The sequence below is a fragment of the Castanea sativa genome, chromosome 12 (assembly GCF_040712315.1).
Source record: "Castanea sativa cultivar Marrone di Chiusa Pesio chromosome 12, ASM4071231v1".
Lineage (NCBI taxonomy): Eukaryota > Viridiplantae > Streptophyta > Magnoliopsida > Fagales > Fagaceae > Castanea > Castanea sativa.
Genome location: NC_134024.1, coordinates 17,475,186 through 17,488,537, shown reverse-complemented (window position 1 = coordinate 17,488,537; position 13,352 = coordinate 17,475,186). Strand labels below are relative to the sequence as shown.

At 36.0% G+C, this 13,352-nt stretch overlaps 1 long non-coding RNA gene across 1 annotated transcript; it reads left to right on the top strand.

Annotated features, from left to right (window-relative positions):
* The first annotated feature begins 1,458 nt into the window (after positions 1-1,458).
* Positions 1,459-2,546, top strand: LOC142619957 (uncharacterized). The gene is made up of 3 exons (XR_012841621.1): positions 1,459-1,936; positions 2,024-2,144; positions 2,415-2,546. It is a non-coding gene; the product is annotated as an uncharacterized LOC142619957 (long non-coding RNA).
* Positions 2,547-13,352: the final 10,806 nt, after the last annotated feature.

The following is a 13,352-nucleotide window of genomic DNA, read 5'->3' as shown; positions in this document are numbered from 1 at the left end:
TGAGTTAATGCACTAACAGATATCAAGTTGAATGAAAAAGAAGGCACACAAAGAACATTTGTTAGGGTAATATGTAGTGAGAGTTTAACTGTACCAACATGAGTCACAATAGCAGCCTCCCCATTAGGCAGTTCAACCACAGTATGTGTAATTGCAGTAAAAGAAGTCAACAAATGTAATGAACACACAATATGATCTGTAGCACCAGTGTCTACAACCCAAGTTTTAATACCAAAAGCTTTTCTATTCACAATCTTGGCAGAAAAGACTGAATGGGAGGAACAAGGAACAGTACTTGCAATTGCATTAGAAGGCAAAGAAACAGCATTGGCCATATGAGGTGCCTGATCTATTGGGGCTTGGTGCACTCCAATTGAAGAAGAACCAATTAAAGAAAGGAGTTGTTGGTATTGATCAGGAGTAAAAGCAGGTGCTTGAGCAACAACAGAAGCATGATCTGAAGCTGGATAAGAGTGATTGCCTTGAAATTGGTTTGCAACAGTTGAGACTTGATGAGCCATAATGTTCTTGTTCTTGAACTTGTATCCTGGGGGAAAACCATGGAGTTTGTAACACTTATCCACAGTGTGACCTAATTTTCCACAGTGAGTGCACATGGGCCGTTCCTTTCCTTTAGGATTGCTGCTTGAACTCTTGGTGGCCAAAACAGTAGATTCAACCCTCACATAATTAGACCTCTGCATCTCCTCTTGAATGAACAAAGAATGTGCCTTATTAACAGAAGGCAATGGATCCATGAGCAAGATTTGTGTTCTGACTTGAGAAAACACATCATTAATTCCCATGAGAAATTTCATTGTGGATTCCTTTTCTTGAAGACTCTTGACCTACGGTTGATGTTGCACACACACTTTCCACAAGTGCACTGAGGGAATGGACTAAGATTTTGAAGTTGATCCCACAAAACCTTGAGCTGAGTGAAGTAATCAGTGAGTGATTGCTCTCCCTGATGAATCTCAGCAATTTTTTTTTGGAGATTGAAGACCTTAGTGCCATTTCCTTGACTGAATGTGTCTTGAAGATCAGTCCAGATTTCAAGCGCAGTGTCTCTGTAGATAATACTTGCTTGAAGCCTTGGTGAAACTGAATTGATGATCCAAGTACCAACCATATTGTCAGCACGGATCCAAGACTGTATGGATGTTGGTGAATTCACCAATGGTGATGAAATCGTTAAAGAACCATCAATGAATCCAAGCTTATTCTTTGCAATCAAAGACTTCCTCACTGACCTTGCCCAAGCAGAATAGTTCTCTCCACCAATTAATGGTTGAGAAGTAAGAACAGCTCCTGGATTTTCACCAGGATGTAGAAACAGAGGATCATTGGGATTGTATGATTCTTGCGAAGAAGATGAGGATTCAATGGTGGAAGCGCCAGCAGTAGCTGTGGTGTTGGCCATTAGTGAAATGAAGTGTGATGAAGATTCACGAAAGCTTGAAAAAGAGTAACAATGGCGGACAAGAAGAAATTCCCAATTTTGACAAACCCTAGAAAATGAAAGTTTCTATAGAGCTCTGATACCATATGAAGAACAACAGAATTGGGAAAACTGAAAAATTCACTTGAATAAATTTAGTTGTTTCTTTATATACAATCTCGGGTTCAAGTTCAACTAGTGACTGAAAAACAGAACTAACTAATCTAACTAACAACTAAACAACTTCTCACGTGTGACTAACTAATCAGCTCACGTGTCAGAAAGCTACAAGTAAAATTACAAGCTACAAGTGAAAACTACAAGTCGTATAAAAACAATTATTTACATAGCTGCTAAACTACAAGTGCATCAGAGTGCATCAGATATGGCTTCTTGAACCTCAATCACATCAGTGGAGTTTTGCTTCCTCTGCTTCAATTCTTCAGCTAAATTGCCTTGATCCCGAGACTTTGATTGCTCTTCCTCATCACAGAGGTTAAATTTCAATCCTAACGATTTTGTCAGAATTCTTGACCGCAAATATCAAAGTTAAAGATTATTTTCTTTCTTGGATAATTGCAGAAGGCTTCAATCCATGCAAAAGCAACATGTAAGACAACAGCTTTTTGATTCAATGGAAACATGCTTGGGAGAACCAATGGCCAGAGTTGATGCAAAAGATTCAAGTTCCTATATTTTGCAGGTGGACATATCTATAAGAATGTACTCCAGAATAGCTTTAGATCTCTTGATTTGTCTCCCTTTGTCACCAAAAAAAAAAAAAAAAAACATTAATAGTAGTAGAAAAGGACATGTTGTTAAGGAAGTAATAGAAAGTATGTCTTCCAATAAAATAGAATGGTGGAAAAAAAAATACATGGCCAATCCCAAAATTTTGGGACTTAGGCTCAGTTTTTGTTGTTGTTGAATCTCTCTCTGTCTCACTTATTGACTTTGTATTTCTATCTTACAGGACTGCTTTGATCTAAACCGGATTTTTAACATCTCATTGACCATGAGAATGGTTGTTGGAAGGTAGAGGGAGTTGACGGACTGTTCCTTTCTTTCGAAGCCAATGCCACTATGCCCCAGATCTCACGAAGACTGTTTAAACTGGCCTTGAAGCTTGGATGGTCCATACAGTGTCAAAACTCAAAACGGATTACCAATTGCTGTTGGAGGAAGAGTACAGAGACCAGGCTTTGAGTTTTAATAATGAAGCTACAAAACGTTTGTGGTCAGGTATTTACAGGTTCCAATCAAAGCTAAAAATTTTATTTGGTGTGCGAGTTCCGAAGGATCCCCACCAAAGAAAATTTGTTGAAGCGAAGAATTCTTGATAATTCCTGCTGCTTTTTTGGTGCTGACTCAGCCGAAACGACCATTCATGCTTTATGGACTTGCGGTGTCATCCAATCGGCGTGGCAGTAAGATTCTAACTGGGCTTTTCCTGAAGCACAAGGATGTCAACAGTGAAAACAGAATTAAAAAACTTAAACTAAGATTGAAAAGAAATATAGAGTGCAGTGAAAGAAAAAGAGAAAATGAGAGAAATGGAAAATTCACAGAAAATATCTGTAATTTCGTTTACTTTCCTGGCGCACTGCTTCTATCCAGTGCATTGTGCACTGGACACGATACAGGTGTTCTCATCGTAAACTTAACCCAAAAAATCTAGTTTCACAATTTTATCACAATTTTGATGCGACAAAATGTAAGTAGTGGAGGTAAGAATAGTGGGTCTATGTGAAAATAACAAGCAACCAATCACACCACACAAGATAGTTGTGAAAAATTTGTGGCAATTGTTGTGGTCCAAAAATTACTCATATTGCAGGCCAAGGAGATGAACCCATGTTCTAATTAACTCAATTATATTTTATTATAAAAAACTAATAGCATCATGTGATGATTATTGAAACAGGTGATGGTTGAAGGTGATGCAAAAGGAATGATAAATGCGTTGTGCAACAGAGATGGTGCTAAAACCTGGGAATATGATATGATAGTCAAGGACACTCATACCTTATTGTCAAGAAGACCCTAGTCTCAAATCACTTTTGAGTGGGTAACAAGACAAAGAAACAGAGTGCTCATTTGTTAGCAAAGTGGGGAAAGTCCAGCTTTGGTTTGGGTTTACTTGCTCCTTGGGAACTAACTCCCTCTATTTTGAATTTGGTTTGTGAATGTCCTAGTCCATAGTGTCCTGGTTTTGTTCTAGCTTGCTAGCTAGTTTTGTTTTCAGTTGTTTTTTGGTGCTAATTTATGTGTATATTGCTGTTGGGTTCTGTAGTGAGTGTCTGCAGCTCTCTCTGTCATTTGATTGTTATCTACCTTTTAGCGCCCCCCCCCCCCCCCCCCCCCCCCCAAAAAAAAAACAAAGGTGATGATTAGTGATTACTGAGTAACATTTAGAATGACATCGTCTGGTTTATGCTCGCGAGCTTAACATTGTTTCCTATGGTAATGAGTAATGACTTTGTTTTATTAATTTGGTTAACAAACAGTTTGCTGATGTAGTTGCTGTTAAAGGAGTGATAGTACCAAAATCTAACCACTTACTTGAAGTAGTTAGGGTGAGTTTGGTTCAGCTTTTTAAAACTGAGTTTTAAAGTATTTTTTGAAAAAGTTGAATGTTTAGTAAAAGCTATTAAAAAGTGTTTTTAAAAAAAATTGAGTGTTTGGCTAGTACTTATAAAAGTGGTGGTTTGAGTGGTAAATTACCAAAAAGGACAATGTAAATATAAAAGAGTTTATTTCATACTTAAATCAACTACTTCATAATACTTAAATCAATTTTTCTCTTTCTAAAAAAAATATTCTTTATCTCACCAATATTAGTTAATAATAACCTACCACTTAAGATTTATTGTGAAAGTATTGTGAAAATATTGTCATAATTGATACTGATTTTAATTTGAACGTACTATTACAATTATTTTTTTCTCTTTCTAAAAAAATTATTTTTTTCTCACTAATATTAGCTAATAATAATCTACCACTTAAGATTTATTGTGAAAATATTGTGATAATTGATATTGATTTTAACTTAAACGTACTATTAAAATTATTTTTTTCTCTTTCTAAAAAAATATTTTTTTCTCACAAATATTAGCTAATAATAACCTATCACTTAAGATTTATTGTAAAAGTATTGTGAAAATATTATGATAGTATTTCCTTATTCTTTTTTCCTCTTTTTTTCTCCTCCACGTACCGTATTTCCTTCTTTTTTCCTTTTTTTTCCCCTCTTTATTTCTCCTCCACACACGTTCCCTTAGTTTTTTTTTCTTCTTCTTCTTTTCTCTTTTTTTCCTGCCATTTCCTCCAATCTCCAGATGGTTCCACAGAGCTCTTCCTCTTTCTTTCTTTTCTCTTTTCTCTTTTTTTTTTTTTTTTCCTCTTAGCACTTCATCTGTAACACCCACGCACTTCTTCACCTTGATCTTCTTTATTTTTTTTTTTCTCTAAATTCAACCACTCACAAACAAGATGATTCAGATCGGGAAGATTCACCTAAGGTAATTTTTCTTTTAATTTCACCAAAAAATCTTCAATACCTCTCTCTCTTCATAACCCCAAAAGTCTTTAGGGCAAAGGGCAGAGCAGATTCGTGAGATGAAAGGAATAAGGTGGCGTGAGAATTGAGGACATGATCTGATTTATTGAAGGGTAATTTGGTAATTGCCCAGAGTCCAACGGATAGTTGATTCAACGCGCATGAGCTTTTTCCAAAAAGGAGCTCTGAGCTCCTTTTTCCAAAACACAACTCTTGCGCGTTCTCTTCACAAACCCAAAACGCAACTTTTTCCAAAAAGTTGCGTTTTATACCTAACCAAACGGACTTCTGTATTTGCTTTTTTCAAAACGGGCTTTTTTGGGTTGAAAAAGTTGAAACAAATAGGCACATAATATAACATATAGAAACATCACTTAATCCAAAAAGCTTTAGCTCAATAAGTATGAACTATGAATTCAACTATCACATATTAATCATTTACTCTTCTCATTAGTATCCAACAAGAGATCTCACTACTCTCATGCATGTAGGCAAACAAGGAACTATATATAGTAGCTAATGCCTTGGCCAAGATAGCTAAATTTTCTTTGCTGCTATTAGTTTGTATGGAGTTTGTTCCATCGAATATTCTTAGCATTCTTGTAAACATTTTTTCATTAGTTGAATAAAAGTTAGCAGTGCTGACTAATAAAATTACATTTTAAACATCATAGTTTATGTTTAGTCCCAAATAAAATTAACTATATATACATTTTAAAAAGTTTTAATTCAAACTATGAAAACAAATTGGTGCCATTGCTAACAAAATAATATTTAAACAAAATGCAGATGTATGATTATTTCAACAAATTTGAATATCTTCACTCCAAGTCATGTGATATTGTGTTGTCCAAGTATTTTTCATTAATTTTTTTTCACTTAATGAATTTATGGTTTGAATTGAAATGCTTTTAGAAGTGTAGGATTTAATTTTAAAGTGAAAGGTTTAATTTGAGACTACTCTAAACCAAGGTTTCAAAACTCAGACCGTTCATTGAACCGTAAAAGGGAAAGGTTTAAGGTTTTTGAGGTCGAACCGAAGTTGAACCGGGGTCGAACCGCAATGATGTTATAATTAATTTAATATAAAAATAAATAAAATAAAAATGTAAAATTAGCAATCTTTAATGATTAGGTAGATATTTCTTCTATTATTTCAATTATTTTAGCACAATATTACAACATAACAATATATCAATAACTAATATCTCACCTAAAAATAGTCAAATTTTTTGTTTATAATAAAAAATAATACTCAGATTTCAATCTAAATAAATAAAAATCAATACTGATAGTTTAAAATTTAAAGTTTTAAACATAAGAAACCTTTTCTTAACCAAAAAAAAAATATATATATATATAAAACATGCAATGCAATTCACTTTAAAATTTAAAAAATTAGAGCCTACTCACTCGTCCCAAGAGAAACATCTTATCTAACATATACTATATTGTTATACAGTAGTTGAGGAAAGAAAAATCTGAGTCTGGGAGAAGGAGCAGGTGAGTTCTGAAACCGTGAGAAGGAGCAGGTGGGTTTTATATTTATTTTGGGGAATAACACCTAAGCTTTGGGAAGTGGGGTAATAGATTTTAAAAAAAACGGACAAAGATTTCCTGCACACAAGACTACAGTAGTTGCTACATACAGGGATAGATGTCAAACAAAAAGAGAGACACGTGTGCAAGGTCATGTGCAACGCACAAGAGAAAACTTCTGTCAACTCTCAACGTTAACGATCTCTCAAGTACACAGTAACAAATCACTCTCTCACTCATCAAAACCCCTTCCACGCCTCTCTCTCTCATCTTGACATTCGTTCTTATCAGAAACTCCAGCCAAAAAACCACTGCCACATGCTTAGGTGGCCGATCCCACTAACCATGTCTCCACTGTTCCTTCCCCTTAGCCAATATGAAGACCTTCTCTAGATAAAATTCTCAGCTTCAATCTCCAAAAAATAAAAAAGAAAAAAGAAAAACCCATAGTAAAGCAAATGAAGTGTACCTTTCCCATAAAATGAAAAATTGTCCCAAAACTTAAAAAGGAGTGTATTGATTATTTCAACAAGAAGCAAAAGCATTGAAACAGTGTTCTCTACTTTCCCCCTTTTCTTCTTAACAACATTGCTCCAATTCGATCCAATCAATGTGTGGGATATAGTTTTAGTTTTGTTAATATATATCTCTAACAAGTTTTAAAGAATGATTGATAAGTTTATATAGTCTAGAATCTAGAAAAGGGGAAAATGAAACTGAAATATTGAGGCGGTAGAACTAGAGCACCAATATTATGAATCTGGGTTGCATTGCGTGAGAGGAGCTGAGCTTGGATGGGCCGGGAAGGAGGGTTGGCTCGAGGCCCTCACCTTCGCCTATAGGTCTGTCATACTCGTCCTCGGATTCGGCTCTTCTTTGCTTGATTATCGTGTCAAAATCCGACCCAAAGGAGAAGGAGGATGAGAAAGAGAGAGGAAAGAGGTGTTGATGATTTTGAAGATAGAGGCGTTGGAGGGGTTTTGAAGAGAGAGTGATTTAATTGTTGCCGTGTACTTGAGGGAGAAAGACAGGAGAGAGAGAACCTATTAACGTTAGAGTTGATAGAAGTTTTCTCTTCGAATTGGTCATGTGCAACGCACATGACCTTGCACATGTGTCTCCCTTTTAGTTTGACATCTGTCCCTGTATGTAGCAACTGCTGCAGCCTTGTGTGCAGGAAATCTTTGTCCGTTTTTTTTTAAATCTATTACCCCACTTCCCAAAGCTTAGTTATTATTCCCCAAAATAAATATAAAACCCACCTGCTCCTTCTCACGGTTTCAGAACTCACCTGCTCCTTCTCCCAGACTCAGATTTTTCTTTCCTCAACACTCCCTCTCTCTCTCTCTCTCTCTCTCTCTCTCTCTCTCTTCTTCAGAACGAACATGACTACGATAGTCAAGCTCCCCTCTGACCAAAATCAAGATCTTGCGATGGTAAGTTGTTTACAGCAAAAGGAATGAGTCAAGTTAGTCCATTCCTTATCCAAACGGTCTTGACAGTTTGGACGTCCGGTGATGCGAGCAAATAGAGATTACTAGTTCTTTTTCTTTTTTTTTTTGAAAATATTTGAAGAAAGTATGTTACCAACCCGTAAACTTGTGACCGGTTTAGAAGCCCGTGCGGTTTAACCGCGGTTCACATGATTTCCAGCAAAAGTCAAATTTTCGGTTTTATCAATTTAAAAAACTGAACTGCTGAACTGTTTTCAATTTTTCCGGTCGGACCGTACGGTCTGGTCCGGATTTCAAAACTATGCTCTAAACTACTCCTGTGAGTTTAAAATATAATTTATTCTAAGCCTTTTCTTTTTCTTTGAATTTTTTTTTTGTTAGTCATCATGTTTTAACCATATACGAAAAATTTAGACAAGACAAGATTCAAATTCATTCCAATGCAAATAGAGTTTATCAATGGAGGAACAACACAATTGATTACCTTAATTTGAATTTTTAGTCGAAATCCAAAAATTTTACACTAAAATTCAAATAACACCCTTTGAATTTGACTGAAATTTATTTTAGATTTCTAACTTTACTTTCGTTCAATTGAGTCTTTTAAGTTTCAAATTTATTCAACTCAAACATTCAATCTAATTCCTTTACAAAATTCCTGTTAATAAAAATAAGGAATTGGGTTTTCTTTTTCCTCAAAATTTTTTAATTAATTTTATAATTTTTTTTCATGAGAGAAATTTATTTTATTTTGAAAATTCTTTATATTAGTTAATTGCACACTTAACAGAAATTTTTTATTAAAATTAGACAGAAGACTTGAAATGAATAATTTGAAGCATAGAAGACACTATTAAACAAAAGTTATAAAGTTTAGACCTGAAATGAACTTCAATCAAACTTAAAGGTGTTATTTGCATTTTAGCCAAAATTTTAATAGTACTAAAGAGTTAGGAAAGGAACATCACCTACATAACCTAGCTGCTAGATGATGGGTTATAACTCAAAGTATTATAAAACAAAATCTCATGGTTCTACATTGTCATTTCCTGTTAGGTTTTTGTATCACGTGACACAACCAATCTAGCAGATTTTTCCTAGACTGTTTTCGATCTTGATTTCTTTTCCTCTTATGTTTTGTATCTAAAAGAAAACATTTTACAGGGCATTTTTTTTTTAGGAAAATCAAAAATATTTTCTTTTCTTGGCCTGAATAAAAAATGAATATACATCAATGCTTACTCAAAAGAAGAGGAATATTAGAAATATTGGAACATTAAGGGGCTGTTTGGATCATCAATTTTCATAACTCATAACCCTCTTTCTATAACTCATAACTCAAAAATGGTGGGAGCCATAGCAAGAAGTCCATTTGTGAGCACCATAACTCTGTTTCCATAACTCGTTTCCATCACTTAATTTTCTGATTTTTGAGTTATGAGTTATGGAAATTGAAAACACATTTTGCCTGTTTTCAATTTGCATAACTCATAATTCAACGGCAATTTTGTAATTAAACACACATGGGGGACCCACTAGTCATAACTCAGCCGCACCTTTTGACAATTGACTTTTTTTTTCCTTATTCTTTCACTGGGTTCGGTCTTCACTATTTTTTTTTTTTTTTTTTTTTTTTTTTTTTTTTTTTGGGTTTAGTCTTCACAGTTCTTCCTTTTCTTTCTTGTTTTCCCTTCTTTTTTCATTGGGTTCGCTTCACTCTTCAGTTCTTCCCTTTTTTTTCTTTTCTTTTTCTTTTTTTTCCTTCTTCTTTCACTGGGTTCGGTCTTCATAGTTCTTCCTTTTTTCCCCCCCCTTCTTCTTTCACAGGGTTTGGGTGATCTGGGTATTGGGAAAAAAGAAGAAGAAGCAAAAAGCTGCACCGAGTGATAGGTATGAGACCCATAAACAGTGTGAAAAATATTGAGTGATGAGAAGTGAGTGATGGTGCCAAACATGTGTGGTATTTTAAAGTGATGAGTGATGAGTGATAAGTGATGAGTGAAGAGTGATGAGTAATGGAAATTGAGTGACAAAAAAAAGCATCCAAAGAGCCCTAAAGAACTCATTTTCATTAGAAAACTTTCACAGAGGAAGTGGTTTTTAGGTATATCTAAGTCTAACTATGTATAAGGAGAAAAAAACTTGCTCTCTCTCAACTATCGAATTATCAAATTAAAAAAAAAAAACCCTCTAACATTGTTATAAATGTGTTCTGCTTAATTAACTAAAAAATCCAAGGAAAATTTTATCTGCTATCTATGTAATTTCATTGTTGTATATTGATGGTATTACCTGATTCTTCACATAGGGAGAGATTAGGTTCAAAATTCAAAATCCCCCTTTCCCACTTATTGTATATTGATGGTGTGAATCCTGTCCATTTCTATCACCCCACTAAAGAAGATGTGTGTTTTTTCATCTAGGTGAACTGATGTGGGTGTCCTTTTTACCATCCGGATCACTTCCGGGTTACTTGAATCAATGCAATTGCATCGAGGCTTCAATTGCTCATTGCTCAAGCTTGATAGTGTAGAATTGTGGGGTTCCTCTTGTAACACCATTTGGTGTATGTAGAGTTGAAGCAAACAATAAGGTACTGCAGGGCTTCTTTATCTATAATTGGGGTCTCAGGTATTGATCGAAAATTGACGAGAGACAACAAAATAAACAAAATTGTAATGATGAAGCAAGGCCCATCTAGAATGAGGTCTCTCGCTCGAAGAATGAATGGATTATGATTCTTTAGAGTTCTTTAAGTAATGAGACAACCCCATTACTTTTGGGAAAATGAGTAGCAAAATAGAGTTCTAAAAGTAATTAGAAATACTATGTCCACAATGTTTTCACAGCAAATTCTAAATGGCAGGTTGTTATTGGTTGTTATTGCTAGGGCAAAAAAGTAATCTCAGTAGTAGATTCAAATTTGAACCAATAACAACTAATTACTTATGATTTGTTATGAAAATATTGTAAAAATTATGTGGATGCAGCACTCTACTAAAGCAACTCCATTTAGTTCTTAAATGACTATCAACCGTTTTTGGAATGATTGAGTTGAATTTTGCAATGTCATTAGTAATTTAATCAGAAACAAAATTGTAAGGACACGATTTGCACCATAGCCTAAATGACACAGACAATGGCCCAAAAAGCCCAAAACAATGAATTTGTTAGAGAGTGGGCCTGATATTGAATATTCAATGAGTTAGATGATGACTAGTTATTGTTAGAACAAGCAAGACAAGCTGTTTGGACAAAGAAGGATGCTCCTTGGGCAAGTCTGAGGAAGGTTTGTTCTTATATATATGTTTTTCTTGGACTTATACAAATGCTTAAGTTCTTAACTACACAGTGCCTTTCTCCCTTTCTCAATCTTAGATGCCTTCTTTTGTCATGGGGTTCTTCCCTTTTATATCTCCTTCTCTTCTTTCGTCCCAGTCTTCCACGTGTAGATCATATTACTAATTCTCTTGATACTTGTCCCATCAGCACCTTCCTAAAGTCTCTGTGGGTAGCTGCAAGGCTGAAAACTACTGTTCAGGTATCATTTTCACATTAATGCAGTTAGGAGGTTAGATGCAGAGCATTTAATGCGGTGATAGCAGCTTTATGCCCAGATCTTTCTCATCTCTCTAGTGACTCACCTCTCATTGAAGTTTATCCTCCCAAGCATGGTTGTCCACTGCCTAGGGCTTCATGGGTAGTCGGACTTCAGGCCTTTAATCTATTGTCTGAGGAGGAGTAGCTCCTCGAACAACAACATTTGTTTACTATGACTTGACCTCATCTTTGGCTTAATAACCTACTTTTCTTCGTCAACACTTACTTGTCCTCGGGCTATTTGATGTCCTCTAGCGCGGCCCATGGCCTAATATCCTTGTATGGGCCTTTCACCCCTATAATAGCCCTCGAAATTCTACTTTTTCTCTCTTCGGGGAAAAGTGGGATTTCGACCTTTGGCAGTTGTACCTTCCACACTCATGTCACTTCTTCACATGTAGGTGTCTTTTCACTTGCAAATGAGTATGCTCCTGACACTTTGGCATCTGGGACGCCTCAGCATTTATTACACATGGCGCCCTGTCCCCCACGTTCTATGGTGTGATGAAGATCCTATGGTGAAGAGATTTTATGGAAATTTAAGCGAGAATTCTCCTGCTTACTTTTCCCACCCCTATATAAATTCCTTGAAGATTCTGGACGTTCCACTTTTTGAATCTTCAACTCCTAAGACTCAGTCCGAGGTGCTATTATTCATTTCTGTAAGTAACCTTTAGCCTACTTTCTCATTCTTTGGACCTTTTCTTCCTCGGCCCTTTATTTTTCACCTTATCCTTTCGGTCCTCCCCGCTCACACCTCTAAGTTAGTAGCCACCCCAGATAGACACCCTAGAGGGAATAGAGAACCTTAAGGCCCGTTACCACATTCTGGCTGGGGTTTCAATTCGGTATTGCCGTTAAGGGGAATGGCATGCTTTGAGATCGGAAGGGGAGATAGTAATTCCCATGATTGCTTTTATAGAGGGAGGAATGAGAATTCCCATGGGTAGAGTGACTAGGGATTATTTAATTGCCCACAGACTTTGTTCGACCCAGTGTACCCCTAATGTGTTTTGGATACTAGGAGCGTAGATGCCCTTAACGAAAAGATGGGTGTGAACCTCACCCATTATGACGTTAACTGGGTTTACAACTGTTAGAAACTCAAAGGTCAAGGATATTACCTGAAAACTAGGGTCCTTGAAGTCAGGCTTGTATTGTGTCTCTCTGATACTAACAAGGGTATGGACAAAGACTTCATAATTGTCTCGGGGGAATGGCATGATGGACTTCATTTCCCAACACGGGATGGGACACCAGGTGGGGTGCTTAGATTTAGGCTTATTACTTTAACACTACCCATTTTCTCCCTAACAGTCTTTCTCCCCTCTTAATTTGTAAACTTGTTTTTCTTTATTCAGCGATGTCTTATTTTAACCATATCTTCATTTTAGCAGATTTGCAAATAAGTATTCTATAGTCCCAAACCTTATTCTTGTCAACAAGCCTAGCTTGACAAGGATACTTTAGTTTGAAATTTTTGTCTATACTGACAGACAACTACGAGCGGCTCATGTCATCCTCGGCTACACACCCATATCCACCAGTTTCCAAGCTCCTAAGTACATGATCAAGGCGAAGGATCCTCAGCTACACCAAATCAATATCATAGTACCCGGCTTCCTCTTTGGCCCTCCTCTCGAAGGTACTTAACTAGTAGAATTACCTTCCTAGCGCAGCGTCGAGGAAGAGGCAACCTCCTCCCATTTGATTCCTAAAGAAGTAGCCAAAGTAGTAGAGGTCTCAAACTCCGAGGAGG